This window comes from Pelophylax lessonae (genome assembly GCF_965119305.1).
Source record: "Pelophylax lessonae genome assembly, chromosome: 3".
Lineage (NCBI taxonomy): Eukaryota > Metazoa > Chordata > Amphibia > Anura > Ranidae > Pelophylax > Pelophylax lessonae.
In genome coordinates this window covers 34287391-34305135 of record NC_138770.1, presented here as the reverse complement: position 1 = coordinate 34305135, position 17745 = coordinate 34287391, and the positions used below count along the sequence as shown (strand labels likewise).

Here is a 17745-nt window from a genome sequence, read left to right as displayed (position 1 = left end):
TCACCTGTCAGTGCTCATAATGTTATGGCTGATCAGTATACAGTACATACACACACAGCACAAGGCCGTGTTCACACTGCGAGACGGTTCTCAGGGCTGCAGTTCCTCTGAGCTCCACAAGGTGGTGATATCACTTCTACCCAGACAGGAAGTCTCTATGGAATACAGACAGGAAGTGATGTCAGATACAGACAGGAAGTTCTGGGTGAGAGGTGAGTCAGGAGGAAGTAGAGAGGAGACATTGCTGGAAGAAACAGCAGAGGAGGTAATAAGATCTTATTTTCTATTTACATCCAGAAACCCCCCCCCCCCCCCGTCATGTCCGTCCTCTTCCTCCATAGTCACAGTGACATCTTTTTTTTTTTTGTTGTTGAACCTGAAAATTAACAGGCATCCAAATTTGTGTTTTATTTGGTGAAAAAAAGAATTCACAAAGAAAAGAAAGCAAAAGCATATGATAGGTGTTTGATGATTGATCATTTTCTATAAATTAAATAACACAGTAAAGTATAGATTGCTTCCAAACAAAGTGTTTCGTAAGAACCAGACCTCAAATGTTTATAATTACTAGCTAAGTGAGTTAGCCACTCATAATTGAAAGCCTTGTTGTTTTCTAATGTGAGTAATAAAACAGCGAGAATAAGCAATTATTGGCTAAGCAATAAAATGGCAGCCAGTAGGATGGTAATAACTCTGGAAACACAATTATTTACAAAGGGGAAGAGAAGGAAAATAAATAAATTTGCAGAACAGTTGGTTTTGTCTTCCACTGCACAATTTGCTTTGCTGGAATAGATGTGGTTGTGTCTGGCATGGTCAATAAAATATCAACATAATAAAAAGAAAGACATTTATCAGCACTATGTTTTTCCTGCTAGTAATGTTTAGTTTAATGTTAGGTGTACCACACAATAGTTTAGCTAATCAGCCTAAGATGTTTATATGTGCACATATACTGTATATCCCATTCAGGAGGTCGATGTAATTAGAGATAAAATAACAATATATTATTAAACGGTGGTGATGGTGGTGGGGGAGGTTTTTTTTTTTTTTTTTTTTTTTTTTTTTTAATAAACGTTTTATTGAGAAGAATAAAAATGAACAATAACAAGTGATGACATTATAGCACAGTCAGCAGTTACAAATACAAATAATAGCACACATCCAAAAGCACCATAGACCATATCTAGGAGCAGAAAGATGCCATCTGTGATAAGTACTGAGATATAAACAAGTCAATATTGACCCTGCCAAGTAGAATATATGGCAAGGGATTCAGTATAACAATGCAGATTTGGAGGGCCGATGCGGCTCGGGTATAAACCCCAGCCACATGGGCCCAAACCAGTGTGTGCTGAGGTTAAGTTTTATCATACGGGGTATCGGGAATCCACTGGATAGAGCAGTAATGAGGAAGGGAAAAAATTCCGACCCCTCTAACTGGGGACATATATGGATGGGGCGGTCAGGAGGCAAGAAGGTGGCAGTCTTGGATGGAGCACCCCCGGAACGGACACCCCCAAGGGGAACACGCTGTGTCCAGAACCGGAGGAGCACCGTCCACACACGCGTATGGACCGGCCCTCGCTAAGCATGGGTACGGTAGTTAACAGGAGGTAGGGGGGAAGGGAGATTATGGAAAGAGAGATGGGGGTGGCATGCGCCAGGAGCGTTGTGAGACAACATGTGAAGGGAGCAGTGGCAGAAAGAGGGCAGAAAGAGGGGATAGGAGGGTAGAGAAAGCAAGTAAGAGTGGAGAGCATAAGGGAAACAGGAAATGGGGAAGGAAGGAAGAGAGGAGTGTGGGCGCACTCCTCCGGAGGACAACCGAGATGCAAGCAGGGTGTGGTAAGTACAGATCAGACTATGTGTTCATCAGGCGACTGTAGTCATCCGATGCAGCAAAATCAATCCACGGGGCCCAGATGTCGTAAACACTGTGACATCCTTTATCTCCAGCAGATTATGATACACACATATATAGTGTGGAAACCTAGATTAACCCCTTCAGGGTAAGATCATTTCCCCACTTTGGGGGCCGGAACATTCTCTTAATTTTGGAGATAAATTCTAGTAATATGGTCCTCTAAACAAACAGCACTGACAAGAAATAGACAAGACAATGACCATCCTGACTAGAGATGGACTTGGGTGTGTTCGAGTTTGCAGCTGCACATATCAGAAAATGTTTACTGCCTGTGATTAGCGGACTGCAGTGTCGGCTTCCTGGCGGGATCGGGCACGTGCCAATTTGAACATGGCCTACAAAAGGCAATTTTTACACAACACAGGCAGCAAATGGGCAATCATTACAATATGCAGCCAACACAATGATGGAGTGCAGGGGTCAGGAGTATGAAGCCCCTTACATTGCTGGTCAGGAGGAAGAAAACATTCCCCAGCCTGCCATGAAGAATATGTTCCATCATTGTTGTCAGAGGGAGGAAAATACTGAGGGAAGTAGAGGAGCTGAGGGGATGTGAGGGTTTAGTGAAGCTGGAAGACTTTAAGGGGCCTCTGAAAGGGTAATGTATCTGACGGACTCTGAGAACCTTGACTAGAAATGTATTTTCACACAGCTTATAAGGTAAAACTTTTTCAGAACATAAGAACGATAGGAATACAGATACACCTCCTTGACATGTTTCCAAGAATATACATTTGTATCATTAGTGATTTTCTACACAAAGAAGAAAGAATAATTTAGTCTTGTTTCCCACCAGAAACAAGCTGTATGCAAACTGTACAGCTATTGTTTGTCGGGAAAGACAAAGATAAGGGCCAGATTAAAGTACAGACAGTTCTCACTAATAATTCTATTTCGTTCAAAGCAAAATACATGAGAAATACACTTATTATTTCAATGTTCATAAAATGTCGGCTAGAGAATCAAAATGGTTGAACTATTGCTCAGACAAACTAATAAAGAAGAACTCTTGCTAAAATTCTTCTTTCAATCCCCTCTTGAAAATCATTACATTTATTTACAATGATTTTCTCTTAACCTTTATAGTCTAAGGAATGGGGTGAAGTGTGCTGTAAGAGGGTGGTTAGATCTAGTCCTACAACATTACCGTCATTACAGTCATTTAAAATGACTGAAAAAAAGCAGTGTTGGCTACCTCGTCCTCCTCCACCGCCGCTTCCACCTACACCGCCACATCCACCGCCACCTCAACCTCCCTCCTACTCCATATGGGTCTCGTCCTTCACAGATGAAGAAAATTGTTTTATTTTTCTGTTTTTTTTTTGTTGTTTTAAGTTATTTCCCTATCCACATTTGTTTGCAGAGCACTTGCCATGCTCTTAACTACGTTTTGCTGCCATTTGCAGCACTCTAGCCCTTTCCATTGGTGTTTTAGAGCCATTTTAGTGCCTGAAAGTTCGGGTCCCCATTGACTTCAATGGGGTTCGGTGTCCGGGTAAAGTTCGGAAAAAGTCCGGGACACGAACCCGGACTTTTTTTCAAGTTCGGCCGAACCCGCTGAACACGGACATCCAGGTGTCCGCTCAACTCTAGTGATAACATCCTCCAACTTTGGAACCTTAAACAGAAAGTGATAATGAGGGAGGAGTCAGTAACCCAATGATGGTGGTCTTCAGGATCAGTCCAGTCTTCATCTTGGTTGGTTAGAGGAACCAATCTGCTGATGTCTAGTAATAATCGTTGTATTTCTATTTTAGTACATGGACGGGAGATGAGGAAAACCTCAGAGGATTGTCTCACTTTGTCTCCAGACTGTAAAGTAGAAGATGAGGACATCACACAGTATAGTCCAGGAGAAAACCCGGCTACCTCAAATGTCCATCCGGCACCACACAGTGTAGATGGACCATCGTATTCCTCTTATCCTGAGGATCCTCAGACTGTGAGGGACAGTGCCGGACCATCGTATTCCTCATATCCTGAGGAACCTCAGACTGTGAGGGACGGTGCCATCCTTACAGCAGATAAGAGATTCTCCTGTACTGAGTGCGGGAAGTGTTTCCGTTTTAAATGCAGGCTTAATGTGCATAAAAGATCTCAAACAAGTGAGAAGCCGTATTCCTGTCCTGAGTACGAGAAATGTTTTTCACAGAAATCCACTCTTTCAAGACATCAGAGATTTCACACGGGGGAAAAGCCATATTCCTGTTCTGAGTGCGGGAAATGTTTTTCAGAGAAGTCCACTCTTTCCAATCATCAGAGATTGCACTATGGTGAGAAGCCGTATTCCTGTCCTGAGTGTGGGAAATGTTTTCCACAGAAGCCTAATCTTTACAAACATCAGAGATCTCACACAGGGGAGAAGCCGTATTCCTGTCCTGAGTGCGGGAAATGTTTTTCAGCGAAGTCCACTCTTTCCGTGCATCAGAGATCGCACACTGGTGAGAAGCCGTATTACTGTCCTGAGTGCGGGAAATGTTTTTCAGATAAGTCCACTCTTTTCGTTCATCAGATATCTCACACTGGTGAGAAGCCGTATTCCTGTCCTGAGTGCGGGAAATGTTTTTCACATAAGATCGTTCTTTCCACACATCAGAGATTGCACACTGGTGAGAAGCCGTATTCCTGTTCTGAGTGCGGGAAATGTTTTTCATTGAAGTCCACTCTTTCCACACATCAGAGATTGCACACTGGTAAGAAGCCGTATTCCTGTTCTGAGTGCGGGAAATGTTTTTCAGAGAAGTCAGCTCTTTCCACACATCAGAGATTGCACACTTGTGAGAAGCAATATTCCTGTTCTGAGTGCGGGAAATGTTTTTCATTGAAGTCCCATCTTTACAGACATCAGAGATCTCACACGGGGGAGAAGCTGTATTCCTGTCCTCAGTGCGGGAAATTTTTTTGCACGCAAGTCCCATGTTTATAGACATCAGAGATCTCACACAGGGGAGAAGCCACTTTCCTGTACTGAGTGAGGGAAATGTTTTGCACAGAAGTCCCATCTTTCCACACATCAGAGATCTCACACGGGGAGAAGCCGTATTCCTGTCCTGAGTGCGGGAAATGTTTTTCGGATAAGTCCAATCTTAACAGACATCAGAGATCTCACACGGGTGAGAAGGTGTATTCCTGTCCTGAGTGAGGGGAATGTTCCTTACTGAAGCACTGTCTTCCTGTACATCAGGGGTCCCACGCAACCCTGGAGGTGTATTAGTGCCTTGAGTGCGGGAAATGTCTTCTATATGAATGTTGGTGGACATGTGGGAAAGATGCACACCCTGATATACACCTCAGATATACTACATGGCTGATCTTCATCATGTAAGAAACGCTTCATAAGGAGATCAGAGATCACCAAAGACATGGATGAAGTGTCGTCCTGTGTTGGCTATTGATAGCAGGAGAAAAATAAAAATGGAGTCCTTACCTTTCATTGGCTGAGTGCATTTTGTGCGGGAAGATTTCACAAACACTTACAGATCTGGTTGTTATAAATGTGTTCATGAAATGTGACCCGCATTCCCCCAGTCAAGGTGAATTGGGATTTCCTATAATGGTCAGTTCCATCTGGTGGCCATAGTGTGCTTTCCTGAAAGATGTCCATGGCAGCATACGTTTGGGTAGCCCCTCCCTCGTTCCTCCCCCATAAGACCCTACCCCCATAAATGTTCAGGATAAGCCAATGGCTGCATTCCTTTTTTGTCCTCCTCACTTATAGGACCATTTTTGTATGAAGTTTTCCTACCTATTGGAAGTATTGGTGGGCGGGTCTGGTGCTGGGCAGCTGTGCGGGATGTCAGGAGCTTCCTTTGGTATCCAGAAGTCTTCCAGGATGTCCCGAGTGGTCATTGAGTCCCCAGCTATCAGCAGGGTGGTGTTATGGCACTCATATGTAGAGGATCCATGCCTGGAGAGTGGGCCCTGCCTACGGCAGCCATTTGCATTGGCTGGGAGCCCAGCTGTTAGCGGGGGGGCCATTAAGTGTTAGACACGTGAAATTAATTTCTGTGCGAATACAAATTCCGACAAATCTTTGGTTATTCCTAGATTCGGATGTATACAAATCTTCCAAATGAAATTGTAATGAATTTTGTTGAAATCTGTTAAAATTTGTTTTGTTTATTCATTTTGTAACAAATCCCAACTTTTCAGAACGATTCAAATTCCGATCAGTCAAAAAAAATGATCGACCGATGCAAATTCTGTGTGAAGAAATAGCTGGTTGTTAAGCAGCAAGCCGGGAAGCCGGCCGCCCGCATCCTTACCAACCATGACTCATCAGCTGTCAGCGGGCTTCCCCACTGACAGATGAATGGAAAGAAAAGAATGCTGGCATTGCCTGGCAATAGAACAAAACGGCGTGCTCCCCTCCCCCTTTCCATACCAGACCCTTCGGTTAGGGATAGACCGATATGTTTTTTTCAGGGCTGATGCTGATATTTTGGTCACAACGTTTGGTATCGGCCGATATTTTGTACATTTAAAGTTTTGAAAAATGAAGACAATTTTTGACACAAATCTGGTACTGAACATGTTAATATTTGTATAATGCTTAATGGCTGGCTGGCACCCTGTGGTGGGTGGATGGCTGTCTGGCAAGCTGTGGTGTGTGGCTGGCTGGCACCCTGAAGTGGGTGGGTGGCTGGTACAGGGCCTGTGGGTGGCTGGCTGTCTGGCACCCTGTGGTGGGTCGGTGGCTGTCTGGCACCCTGTGGTGGATGGCTGGCTGGCACAGGGGCTGTGGGTGGCTGGCTGGAAGAGAGCTGCCCCAGCACCCCCCCCCCTTCCCCATGTTGAGGGCAGGTGGCCTGGTATGGTTTAGGAGGGGGGGCACTTGTTGTCCCCCTTTCCTGACCTGCCGAACTGCATGCTCAGGTAACGGTCTGGTATGGATTTTGGGTGGACCCCACGCCATTTATTTTAAACATTTTTCTATTGCTGGGCAATGCCGGCATTCTTTTCTTTCCATTCATCTGTTAGTGGGGAAGCCCACTGACAGCTGATGAGTCATGGTTGGTAAGGATGTGGGTGGCCAGCTTCCCAGCCCCCTGCTTAACTACCGGCTATTTCTTCACACAGAGTTCAAATCAGTCGATCGTTTCTCGACCGATCAGAATTCCATTCGTTCTCAAAGCGTGAAATGAAAGGAATTCTAGAAAGCGAAATAGAATAACTAAACAGATTCATCTGAAACAAAACAAATGTTTCCATTCTGCACATGTCTATGATGTTCAGCTTAAATATTAATTAATATGGTAATTGATGTTGTATATTTAAATAGAGAGAAAGCAGTATGGCGGATTTGCTATGACTAAATGCTTGTAGTGTGAAACGCGTTGACAGTCTCATCTCTCCTGCCATGTTGTCACTTCTGGATATATTCTAATAAAGGAGTATTTTGTTGGAGCATGGTTGTCCATTCAAGTTTCTTTCGATGCCTCAGTGACCAGCTGGACTTGCACTGATTGTGTGAGCAGAATAATGTGCACCAACCTAGAATGGGATATATTTGCAGGTTATCTTCACTGGTTTATTATTTTCCTCTTTATTATTTTATCTTCTGATTCTTCAATCAGCCCTCGCTGTCTTCTACTGTCTACACAGAAGCAGTGTACCCGGATCGGTGCAACTTTGGGAGCTGTACTCAGACCCCCACACTCTGGAAATGCCCTGTAATGTTGTTTCAGGCATTGGATCCAGCATGAGGTGCTCCCTATGGCACTAACAAGTGTTGAGTTAGCCACAGGGTGCTATACAGGTCCAGGGTTGTAGTTCATCACTATGGAACCTCATAACTATGGAATCCAGTCCCTGAGGACCTCTTCGGGGGTATGCCCACCATGACGAGTAAAGCATGGACCTTATATACAGTCCAGCATTCAGGACAGATAAGACAGGGTCACCCTGTAACTTTGACCATTACTCTATAAAACATTACTAAGTCTGGAATGTATTCCCCTTACGGCGTAAGCTTTTAAAACTTGGTGCTAAAATTCAGAGCTCAGTCTCAGGTGGTCACACCACTGGTCACACCCTTTAATGCCACTTCCACCTAGAGTCCTGAAGGTACTCCGGTGCCCTTTCACCACTTGTTGCAGGACAGTCAACACCTGGGTTACCGCATACTCCTTTAGACACACTGCACCCTATCTCCTGCACCCTATTCCATGAGTACCCCACAGGGGGATACCCTCACTTGTAGCTATGGTGGAGACCAGGAGAAAGGGAGCCAATTCTAAATCACAGGAGATTGGCTCTGCCAAAGGTCCGCTCAATACTCAGCCTTGGAGTGACAATGTGTCTCTTGTACCAGAGTAGGACCCAGTTTTACCACCAATGTCTGTATCCGGTTCTAGCTCTATCTCAGGCACACAACATGTGGCCTACCTGACGAAAGCAGAATTTTCTGTCACCTTTATGGTGGTTAAGCTAGAAGCTCATTCTAGAAGAGGGGTGCAAAGTGAACAGAAGGACAGAGCAGCAGAATGTCTTAGTGGTCAACACCTTGTCCCAACCGGGACACTTCTACCTGCATTGCAGGATGTCAGATTAGGCATTTATGAAGAGGAAGAGGTTTTCCAGCATAATAAGGAGTGACTGCAAATAGGGCACCTCTAGCACTGACTTTATGTAATGGCAAGGGGTGCTGTAGGGTCTATTGATGCTCGCTGCTGGGGGGTCTATTTTAGATGAAGGGGATCTATTTTGGCAGGGGGGTCTTTTGTTGCTGAGGAGATCTGTTATTGCTGGTGGAGGACCTACTATTGCTGGGGGGTGGGTCTTAAATTTCTGGGGGTCAGTTGTTGCTGGGAGGGGGGTCTATTGATGCTGGCTGTGGGGAAACTTGTTGTTGCAGCCAGTAGTTTATTATTTGCCAGGGGGGGATTCTGTTATGGGTAGTCCATTGTTGTTAGGGGATCTATTTTACTGTTTTTCTTGTTATCGTTACCAAATTCCATAAAAAATTACTCAGCACCACAAAATACCTGGTTCTGTATTATTTAAATGGGCAGCACTGGGAGGTGGGAACCAAGGAATGGTGCTTGGAGGTGGGTAGGGGTGGAACTAAGAAATGGTGGGTGGAGGGTGGAACCAAGGAATGGTGCTCGGAGGTGGGTAGGGGTTGGAACCCAGGAATGGTGCTCGGAGGTGGGTAGGGGTTGGAACCAAGGAATGGTGCTCGGAGGTAGGTAGGGGAATGGAACCAATGAATGATGCTCAGAGGTGGGTAGGGACAGAGGGGTAGTACCTGCACCTATTCTCTGAGAAAACAAGTCCTGATAATGAGTCACCTATTTTCTTGATGTGGCCTTTGTGAGCTTAGCCATAAGAGTTGTCATTGGAGGATGCTGTGTCCTTCAAGGCTATACTCAATCATGATAATTGAGCGTGTCCTTGGAGGGGTGCAGCATCTTCTGGTGGTAACTTCATGTGTTGGTCTTGTTCTTCGGGGGTATATCTGTCTGCAGTTGCAGCCTGTAAACCTGCCTTAGCCCTTGCCTCTCTTCCAATGCAATGGAAGATGGAATGAGAAATATTGATTCTATCCTAAAGAATAATAGAGTATTGGTCAGAGATACAGAGTGACCCTGTCTTATCTGTCCAAAATTCTGGACTGTATATAAAGTCCATGCTTTACCACCAATGTCCGTTTCTGGTTCTAGCTCTATCTCAGACACACAACATGTGGGCTACCTGACCAAAGCAGAATTTTCTGTCACCATTCCTTGGACAGATTACGTCTTAATACGGCCATCTTTGTCTAGAGCTCTAAATCTCTTGGCCTCTTCTCCCGCTCCAGTTTCCCAACAGGAGTCAGATCCCGATACGCTGGTCCCAGAGGATGCAGAGACAGGAGGGAATGGAGAGGATATGGATGCTGTACTGGAGGAAGGAGGATTTCTCTCCCCCACATTGTCATTATAATGAAGAAGGACCTTCACACAACATGCTTGCTAACGTTGAAAAGCTCATTTCCTCTGTCTGCAAAATCCTTGACATTATACCAATGAGAAGAAGATTGGGATTCTGGCACTCCAAATGGTTTATGTCTCTACAAATAAGCAGAGGCTTAGGGGGGGGCGCAGACATTATTCTACTGTATTAAACCACTTCTCGCCCAATGACCTCATATGACGTCATGGACTTTGAGTGAAGATATTGGAATGATGGGTGGAGCTACAGGCATCATTCACATATCTTCTTTTTCTGCTGGTGATTCCCTGCACCATAGAAACAATCATTTGGACTGTTCAGCCGCTTGATTGTTTTTACAGGCGCCGCCCTCCAGAAAGTAACAAATATTGTTTTTTTTTTTTAAAGTTGTCGGTCATTTTTTGTTTATTTTGCAAAAATGTAAAACCACAGAGGTGATCAAATACCCCCAAGAGAAATCTCTATTTGTGGGAAAAAAAGGACATCGATTTTATTTGGGTACAGTGTCGCACGAACGCGCAATTTTCAATTAAATTAACGCAGTGCCGTATCACAAAAAATGGCCTGGTCATGAAGGGGGGTAAATCTTCCGGGGCTGACCTTGTTAACTGTCAATTGTGTGGTCGTGCGACGCTGTACCCAAATAAAATGGATGTCCTTTTTTTCCCACAAATGGAGATTTCTTTTGGTGGTATTTGACCTCCTGCGGTTTTTAATTTTTGCGCTATAAACAAAAAATTTCCAACAAAAAAAAAAAACAATATTTTTTACTTTCTGCTATAAAACATCCAATAAAAAATGTAAAAAAATCTAATTTCTTCATCAATTTATGTCAATATGTATTCTGCTACATGGTTTTGTTTAAAATAAATCTCAATAAGCGTATATTAATTGGTTTGCGTAAAAGTTATTTCATCTATAAACTATGGGATATATTTATGGAATTTTTATTTTTTACTAGTAATAGCGGCAATTGGTGACTTATAGCTGGACTTTATTGCGGCGGACAAATCAGACACTAACTGACACATTGTGGGAACCAGTGAAACCAATATAGTGATCAGTGCTAAAGAAAAAAAGGCACTGTCACTGTACTAATTACACTGGCTGGGAAGGGGCGCGATCAAAGGCATAAATGTGTGCCTAGCCAGTGTTTTTATATTGGGGGAGGTGCTTTTACTAGGGGAAGGCATGGATCAGTGCTTCTGCTTTGCAGGAACACAGGATCCATGCCTTCCCAACTGACAGAACGGCAATCTGCCTGTGTACCGAACGATCAGCGGGTGCCGGCGGACATCGCGTCTGCGGGACCTGCTGTGTAGAATCACAGTGGTAGTGAGCCCCTGGCAGCGCACACTACCTGGAAATGCAGGATCACATTTATATACAGGGTTCTGAGCAGCACGGCCGCCCTGTAGCAATAAAACTGCTATAGGGGAGGTCGGAAAGTGGTAAAGACTTTTCTTTCACACCCCCAAATTTTGACATTCCAGACTCTGAATCTAGTAGGTGTTTAAAAGGGGTCCTTAAAATAAATAAAAAAAAAAACTGTGAGGTCAGCCAGGAAATAAATACCAAACTTTTAATCCGAGCATGCAGCCTGCCTGGCCAGGAAAGGGGGGGGGGGGGGTGAGCGTGTGATGGTAATAGGCAGTAATATATTTCTCTCCCCCTTGGTGGGAGTGGAGATGACCCATCTATAAAGATATACAGTACATACACACACAGCACAAGGCCGTGTTCACACTACAAGACGTTTCTTGGGGCTGCAGTTCCTCTGAGCTCCACAAGGTTGTGATCTCACTTCTATCCAGACAGGAAGTGTCTTGGAAAACAGGAAGTGATGTCAGCTACAGACAGGAAGTGACATCACAGGAAGTGATGTCAGGTACAGACACAAGTTCCATGTGGCACAAAGGAGAGAGGAGACATTGCTGGAAGTGGCAGCAGAGGAGGTAATAAGATCTTATTTTCTATTTACACCCAGTAACCCCCCCCCTCCGTCATGTCCGTCCTCTTCCTCCATAGTCACTGTGACCTCTTTTATCTCCAGCAGATGATGATACACACATATATTATAATTATTATACAGAATTTATATTGTGCCAGAGGCGCAGGGCCCTGGTGCTAGAAACCATGAAGGGCCCCTGGACCCCTGGCTGGGGCCCTTCCCTTCAAGCCTGGGGCTCTTCCCACTGATCGTGGGGCCCTTTACTCTCATTGCGGGGCCCTTTATTACAGTCCTGCAGCGGGACCCTTTCACGGGTTCTGCAGTGGGCCCCCTTTCTGCCAACTTGGGGCCCTTCCCACGGTGGTGGAATGCCAGGGCCTGGTCGCAAGTGTGACCTTTGCGATCCTGGAAGTTCCCCCACTGGTGTCAGTAGTTTTTATTTTTTGGTACTTTAAATGTATTATTTCTTATCATTTCATTTTATTTTTTAACAGTGTCACTGACTATGACTCTGTCCATTTAGAAAAGGAAGTAGCTGGTAAATTACATATTTTCCGACCCCTTCCTGGTTCTCTATTGTGACACATCTTCTGCAGCAGCCGGCAGAAGAGGGAAGGGAGTACAGGGGGGGGGGGCAGGGGTGCACACAGGGGCCCAGAGACAGCAGGACACAAATTAACTGGATAGGAAGAGTTGCTGGGGAAGCATGCAGAGGAACCAATCTCCTCCATTTTCCTCCTGCAGCTACAGGAGGAAAAAGGAGGACAGAGATTTCTCTACATGCTGCCCCCACCACCCCTCCTATCCAGGTGGAGCATGGGGCCCGGTTGCAATTGCAACCCCTGTAGTTACGCCCCCTGTATTGTGCCAACAGTTTGCACAACGTGACGGCAGACAGTACAGTTAACAATGCTCATTAGAGCTTACAATCTAAGAGGGAGGGTCAAAGGATACAAAATGCACGTACTGCGGGGGATGAGCTGATGGAGAAAATAAATCTCCAGTTAGGTGGGGCAGGAAAGACTTCTCTGAAGAGAAGGATTTTCAGGGATGAACTAAAAGTGGACAGAGTAGGAGATAGACAGACAAATTGGGATAGGGAGTTCCAGAAGATGGGAGAGGCTCAGGAGAATCCCTGGAGTAAAGCATGGGAGGAGGTGACGATGGAGCTAAAGAGCAGGCGGTCTTGGGAGGAACAAAGAGAATGTTTTGTTTGGTATTGTGAGACTAGGTTAGTGATGCAACTGAGAGCCGAGTTGTGGATGGCTTTATAGGACACTGAATGGAGGCCAGTGGAGGAATTGGCATAGAGAGGTGGAGGACACTGAATGGACCTGGTGGAGGGATTGGCAGAGAGGGGTGGTGGACACTGAATGGAAGCCAGTGGAGGGATTGGCAGAGAGGGGTGGTGGACACTGAATGGAAGCCAGTGGAGGGATTGGCAGAGAGGGGTGGTGGACACTGAATGGAAGCCAGTGGAGGGATTGGCAGAGAGGGGTGGTGGACATTGAATGGAAGTCAGTGGAGGGATTGGCAGAGAGGGGTAGCAGATGCTGAGTGGTTGGTGAGGTGGATAACCCTGGCAGCAGCTTTCATGATGGGCTGAAGGGGAGATAGCCAAAGTAAAGGTAATCCAATGAGGAGGAAGTTGCAAGAGATAACCAGTGAGGGAACTAGGAGCTTCATGGTGTCATTGATTAGGAAGGGGAGTATTATGAAGATGTTGAGGAGGCAAGCTTTGAACAGTGATTGGATGTGGGGCTGAAAGAATAGTTCAGAGTCCAGGATTACACCTAGCACCCTGAAATGCGGGGACGAGTGGATAATTGAGACATTAATTTTGACAGAGAAGTCAGGGGAAGGGACACGTGGGGGAGGAAATATTATAAGCTCGGTTTTGGATAGATTGAGTATGAGGAAGTGATGTGACATCCAGGCTGATATGTCTGTTAGTAAATTAGATATATGTGAGGAGACTGATGGAATAAGCTGAGGGGTAGAGACATAGATTTGGGTGTCATCAGCATAGAAATGGTATTGGAAGCCATGGAGGCTATAAGCTCACCCAGGCAAGAGGTTTAGATCAGGAATAGGAGTGGTCCAAGAAAAGAACCTAGGGGCATCCAAACGGAGAAAGGGAGAGGAGGAAGTAAAGTTGTGACGCTGAAGGTGTGGTGGGATAGGTAGGATGAGAACTAGCGAAGAGTATAGTCATGGAGATCAAAGGATTGGAGTTTTTTTTAAGGAGGAGAGGGGGTGGCCTACTGTGTCAAAGGCAGCAGAGAGGTCCAGAAATAGGAGTACAGAATAGTGTCCATTGGGTTTGGCCATTAGCAGATTATTTGGGAGTTTAAGGAGAGCAGCTTCTGTGGAGTGTTGAGAATGAAATCCTGATTGAAAGGGATCAAGAAGATTGTCAGTGAAATTGGCGCTCAGATGGTTGTAGAATAGACATTCAGGAAGTTTGGAGGAAAAGGGGAGCAAGGAGATGGGGTGTAGGTTGTTAAGATTGGTGGGGTCCAATGAAGGTATTTTTAAGTATGGGAGTGAGGCCAGAAGAGTGGGAGATATTGAAGATGTGGGTTACAGAGTGTAGGATAGAGTCAGAGGGTGACCCCAATATTTGCAGGGGGTAGGTGGTTAGGTGGGTGTTGAAATAAGTATAGCAACCTCGTCTATAGTAGCAAGGTTGAAAAAGGGAAGAGTTGATTGTGCCTATGAATATGGGGTGATATCTGTACAGTTGGGATCTAATCACAAATTGTATCAATCTTATTTTTGTAGTGATTGGCGATCTCCTGGGCAGTGGATCAGTTAGTGGATGAAGGCAGTCGAGGATGAAGTAGCGTTGAAGGTAGAGAAGGGTTTGATGTGGACACTGGGCAGGATAAGTTGTTAATGACAGTGATAAAGTAGGTCTGCTTGGCAGTGAGGAGACAGGAATTGTATTTTTGGAGGGCAGATTTATATTGGTTGAAGTCTTTAGAAGACTTATTCTTACACCTGAGGTGCTCAAGAGATATTTTTTGAGACTTCTGGTGTCATCTGTTTGCCAAGGTTGTAGGGGTCGTGGCCTGATTCTGTTTGTACTGAGGGGGGGGGGGGGGGGCGAGCTCACCCAGGTTGGAAGACATAGATCTATTGTAGACAGAAGTGGTTAGATTGGGGCAGGGCGTGGGTGAGATTTTGTCAGAGGTGGTCAGTAGCAGAGAAGAGAAGGGTTCAGGTGAGTTAGGTGGCAAAGGTTTCCACGGGTAACTGTTAGGTGATTGGAGGGAGAGGAGGTAAAGGTCTGGGAGATTATGAAACTAATATTGTGGTGATCAAAGAGAGAAAAAGGATTGTTGGAGAGGTTGCACGGAGTGCATAGGTAGGAGAATACATAGTCAAGGGTGTTGCCATCAGAGTGGAAGCATGAATCTATTGCTTCAGGTCAAAAGAGGAGGTTAGACTGAAAAGTTTAGAAGTAGCAGTAGTGTTAGTTTTAACAGTGATGTTGAAGTCACAGAGAATGATTTTGGGAATTTCAGAAGAGAGAAAGTAGGGTAGCCAGTCATCTAGAAAGGTTGATATGGGTCCAGGTGGCAGATAGATCACAGCACTTCTAAAATAAACTGAAGAAAATAGAACAAAATACATTGTGCCTCAAAGGAGGAAAGTGACAGAAAGGCAGGTGGGGAAGTACCTGAAAGATGCTATGTGGGGCTAGAAAAAATCCCAATCCACCTCCCTTCCCTGCACAGGGTCTGGGGAAGTGAGTCCAGAGAAGGCCATCATGGGAGAGGGAAGCAGGAACAGCAGTGTTTGATTCATTAAGCCAGGTTTCAGTAACAGCAAGTAGTTAGTGGTAGGTCATGGACAGAAGCTAGTTTGTTACAGACAGAGCAGGAGTTCCAAAGGGCGCAAGATAAGGGGACACTGGTTTTGGAAAGAAAAGGGTTAAAAACGAAATTGTGTGCATTGCTGCTGTTGCCAGAGGGCATGGGGTGATGGGAGATTTGGGTACAGTTAATCAATGGAGGCCCAGGGTTTGGGGTCTAATCTCTAGAGGTTGGGTGGGGAGGTAATATGGGATTGCAATTTACATGAAGGGACATGCCTCAGGGTTCTGGAGGTTTCTTAGCATTTAGGTTTAAAATTAGCATGAGTTGGTGAGTGCAGTAATAGGGAGAGGACAGAAGTGAGGGTGATATATACAGGCTGTAGGGTGGAGAAGAGGAGTGAGGAACAGAGAGATTAAGGAGTGTGGACACAACTATCACAAGGATTGGTAGAAAGTGCATGTTACAGAGAGGAAGGAGAGCTGAATGGGGAAACAAGGTCACCTGCAGTCTGTTTGGTGTTTTTCAAAGTAGTTTGCTGTGTATTCTCGCTTTGTGCAATTGCTGAAGTGCAGAGCCGAAGTGCGCCCACTTAAATAAAGAACCCACTTATAGAAAGACGCGTGCTCCCCAGCCATATATATTGTAGAAACGTAGATGGACCCCTTTAGGGTCATAGCATTCCCCCACTTACAGGGCTCAAACATTTCCTTAATTTTGGTGATGTCACCTTTTCCACCAATGACCTTCTCACCTCATTAGTCTATTGTAGAATTACTACTTCTATACTAACATTGTCACGCTTACCCCTAACACAGGTAGTCAGACACTATAGCTGGCTTCTTTGTTCTTCACCTATAGTAGCCTCCTTTCCCATAAGGCAAGAAGACCTACCAGTACTCAGTTGCCCCCCAGGACTTCTACACAATACGATTGTGCCTGACCACCACACTAGGGCAGGAACGAACTGAGCACAGCAACCAGGTACTTGCAGTTGGTAGATAGGCAGAGTGGTTCAACGACAGTCCAGTTACAAGGCAGGCAAGGTTCAGAATAGTCAGGATCAAAACTTTAGCCAAAAGGCAGGCAGAATTTAGAGAGTAGTCAATAGCCGAACCAAGGCCTTCAACAAGGGAATCCAAACAGCAGAGCACGGCAGACAAATAAAGAGCTTTGAGCACGTGTTACAAACGCAATATCACAAGCATGAGACTGCTGGCTTGGCTGGCTTCAAGCAGGTTTGGTCTCCACCCAGAGACGTACCACATCAATCACCTTGCAGGTGGACAGACAGACAGAAAGAATGCATCACAGCCAAAACCAGGATGCTGGAATGAGAAGCAAGAGCACAACTGTCAGGAACCATAAACCAGGCAGAGACAGAAAATGCAGTTTAAATCACACCTTTAATGTAATAGCAAAAATAACACAGAACAGGAACTTATTTAAAAACAGATGCCTGGGTTTGTAAGCCAGAACGGGTAAATCAGACAAGCCAGGACAATCAGCGTTATCAGAAGCCAAAAATCAAGATAAGAAATCAGAAAATGGCAGCTAGGCCAAGTCATAACAGGAACACAGCAGAGACACACTGGAGATGTTGACCAGGCGAAGGCACGGAAGAAATGAGCAAGGTAGATTAAGCAGCAAAAAGGAGCTGGCTGTAGGCTGGACTAATGAGGCAGGTAATGGTAACCAGGTGAGTCACTGTGGAAACAATGAATGGTCTGGTAATTAGTGATGGACGAACATTGGCCGGGGCAGTTCGCGAACGTCAGCCACAAATTTTCTCAAAAGTCTGCGAACTACGAGTTCGCGGCGGGCCCCATTGACTTTAATGGGAGGCGAACTTTAAAAACCTTTAGGTCATATTTGCAGCCACAAAAGACATACTAGCTGTGCACAAATAGTCCCAGCACATGGACAATGTCATAACAGAAGTATTGAAATTGAAAAAGTTGCCCTAAATTATTTTTTACAGCAAAAAATATATATATATTTTTTTCAAAAATCAGCCAGAACTGAGAGCAGCCGGTAAATACATTGTCTAATACATATAGGGTCCATTCACACATCTGTAAAATGGGTCCGCATCCATTCCACAATTTGGC

General features: G+C 45.1%; 1 protein-coding gene and 1 pseudogene across 2 annotated transcripts in view; both read left to right on the top strand.

Moving 5' to 3' along the window:
* Positions 1 to 230: 230 nt before the first annotated feature.
* Positions 231 to 17745, top strand: part of LOC309549955 (gastrula zinc finger protein XlCGF66.1-like) — a gene marked incomplete at its 3' end in the record, with an annotated part of 263031 nt that continues 245516 nt past the window's right edge. Inside the window, exon 1 of the mRNA XM_082250435.1 lies at positions 231 to 265. The remainder of the gene's footprint in view (positions 266 to 17745) is intronic.
* Positions 1778 to 17745, top strand: part of LOC309549957 — an 84738-nt pseudogene continuing 68770 nt past the window's right edge. The window contains exons 1-3 of the transcript in view: positions 1778 to 1848; positions 3014 to 3038; positions 4945 to 5048. The product of the transcript in view is annotated as an uncharacterized misc_RNA (transcript). The remainder of the gene's footprint in view (positions 1849 to 3013; positions 3039 to 4944; positions 5049 to 17745) is intronic.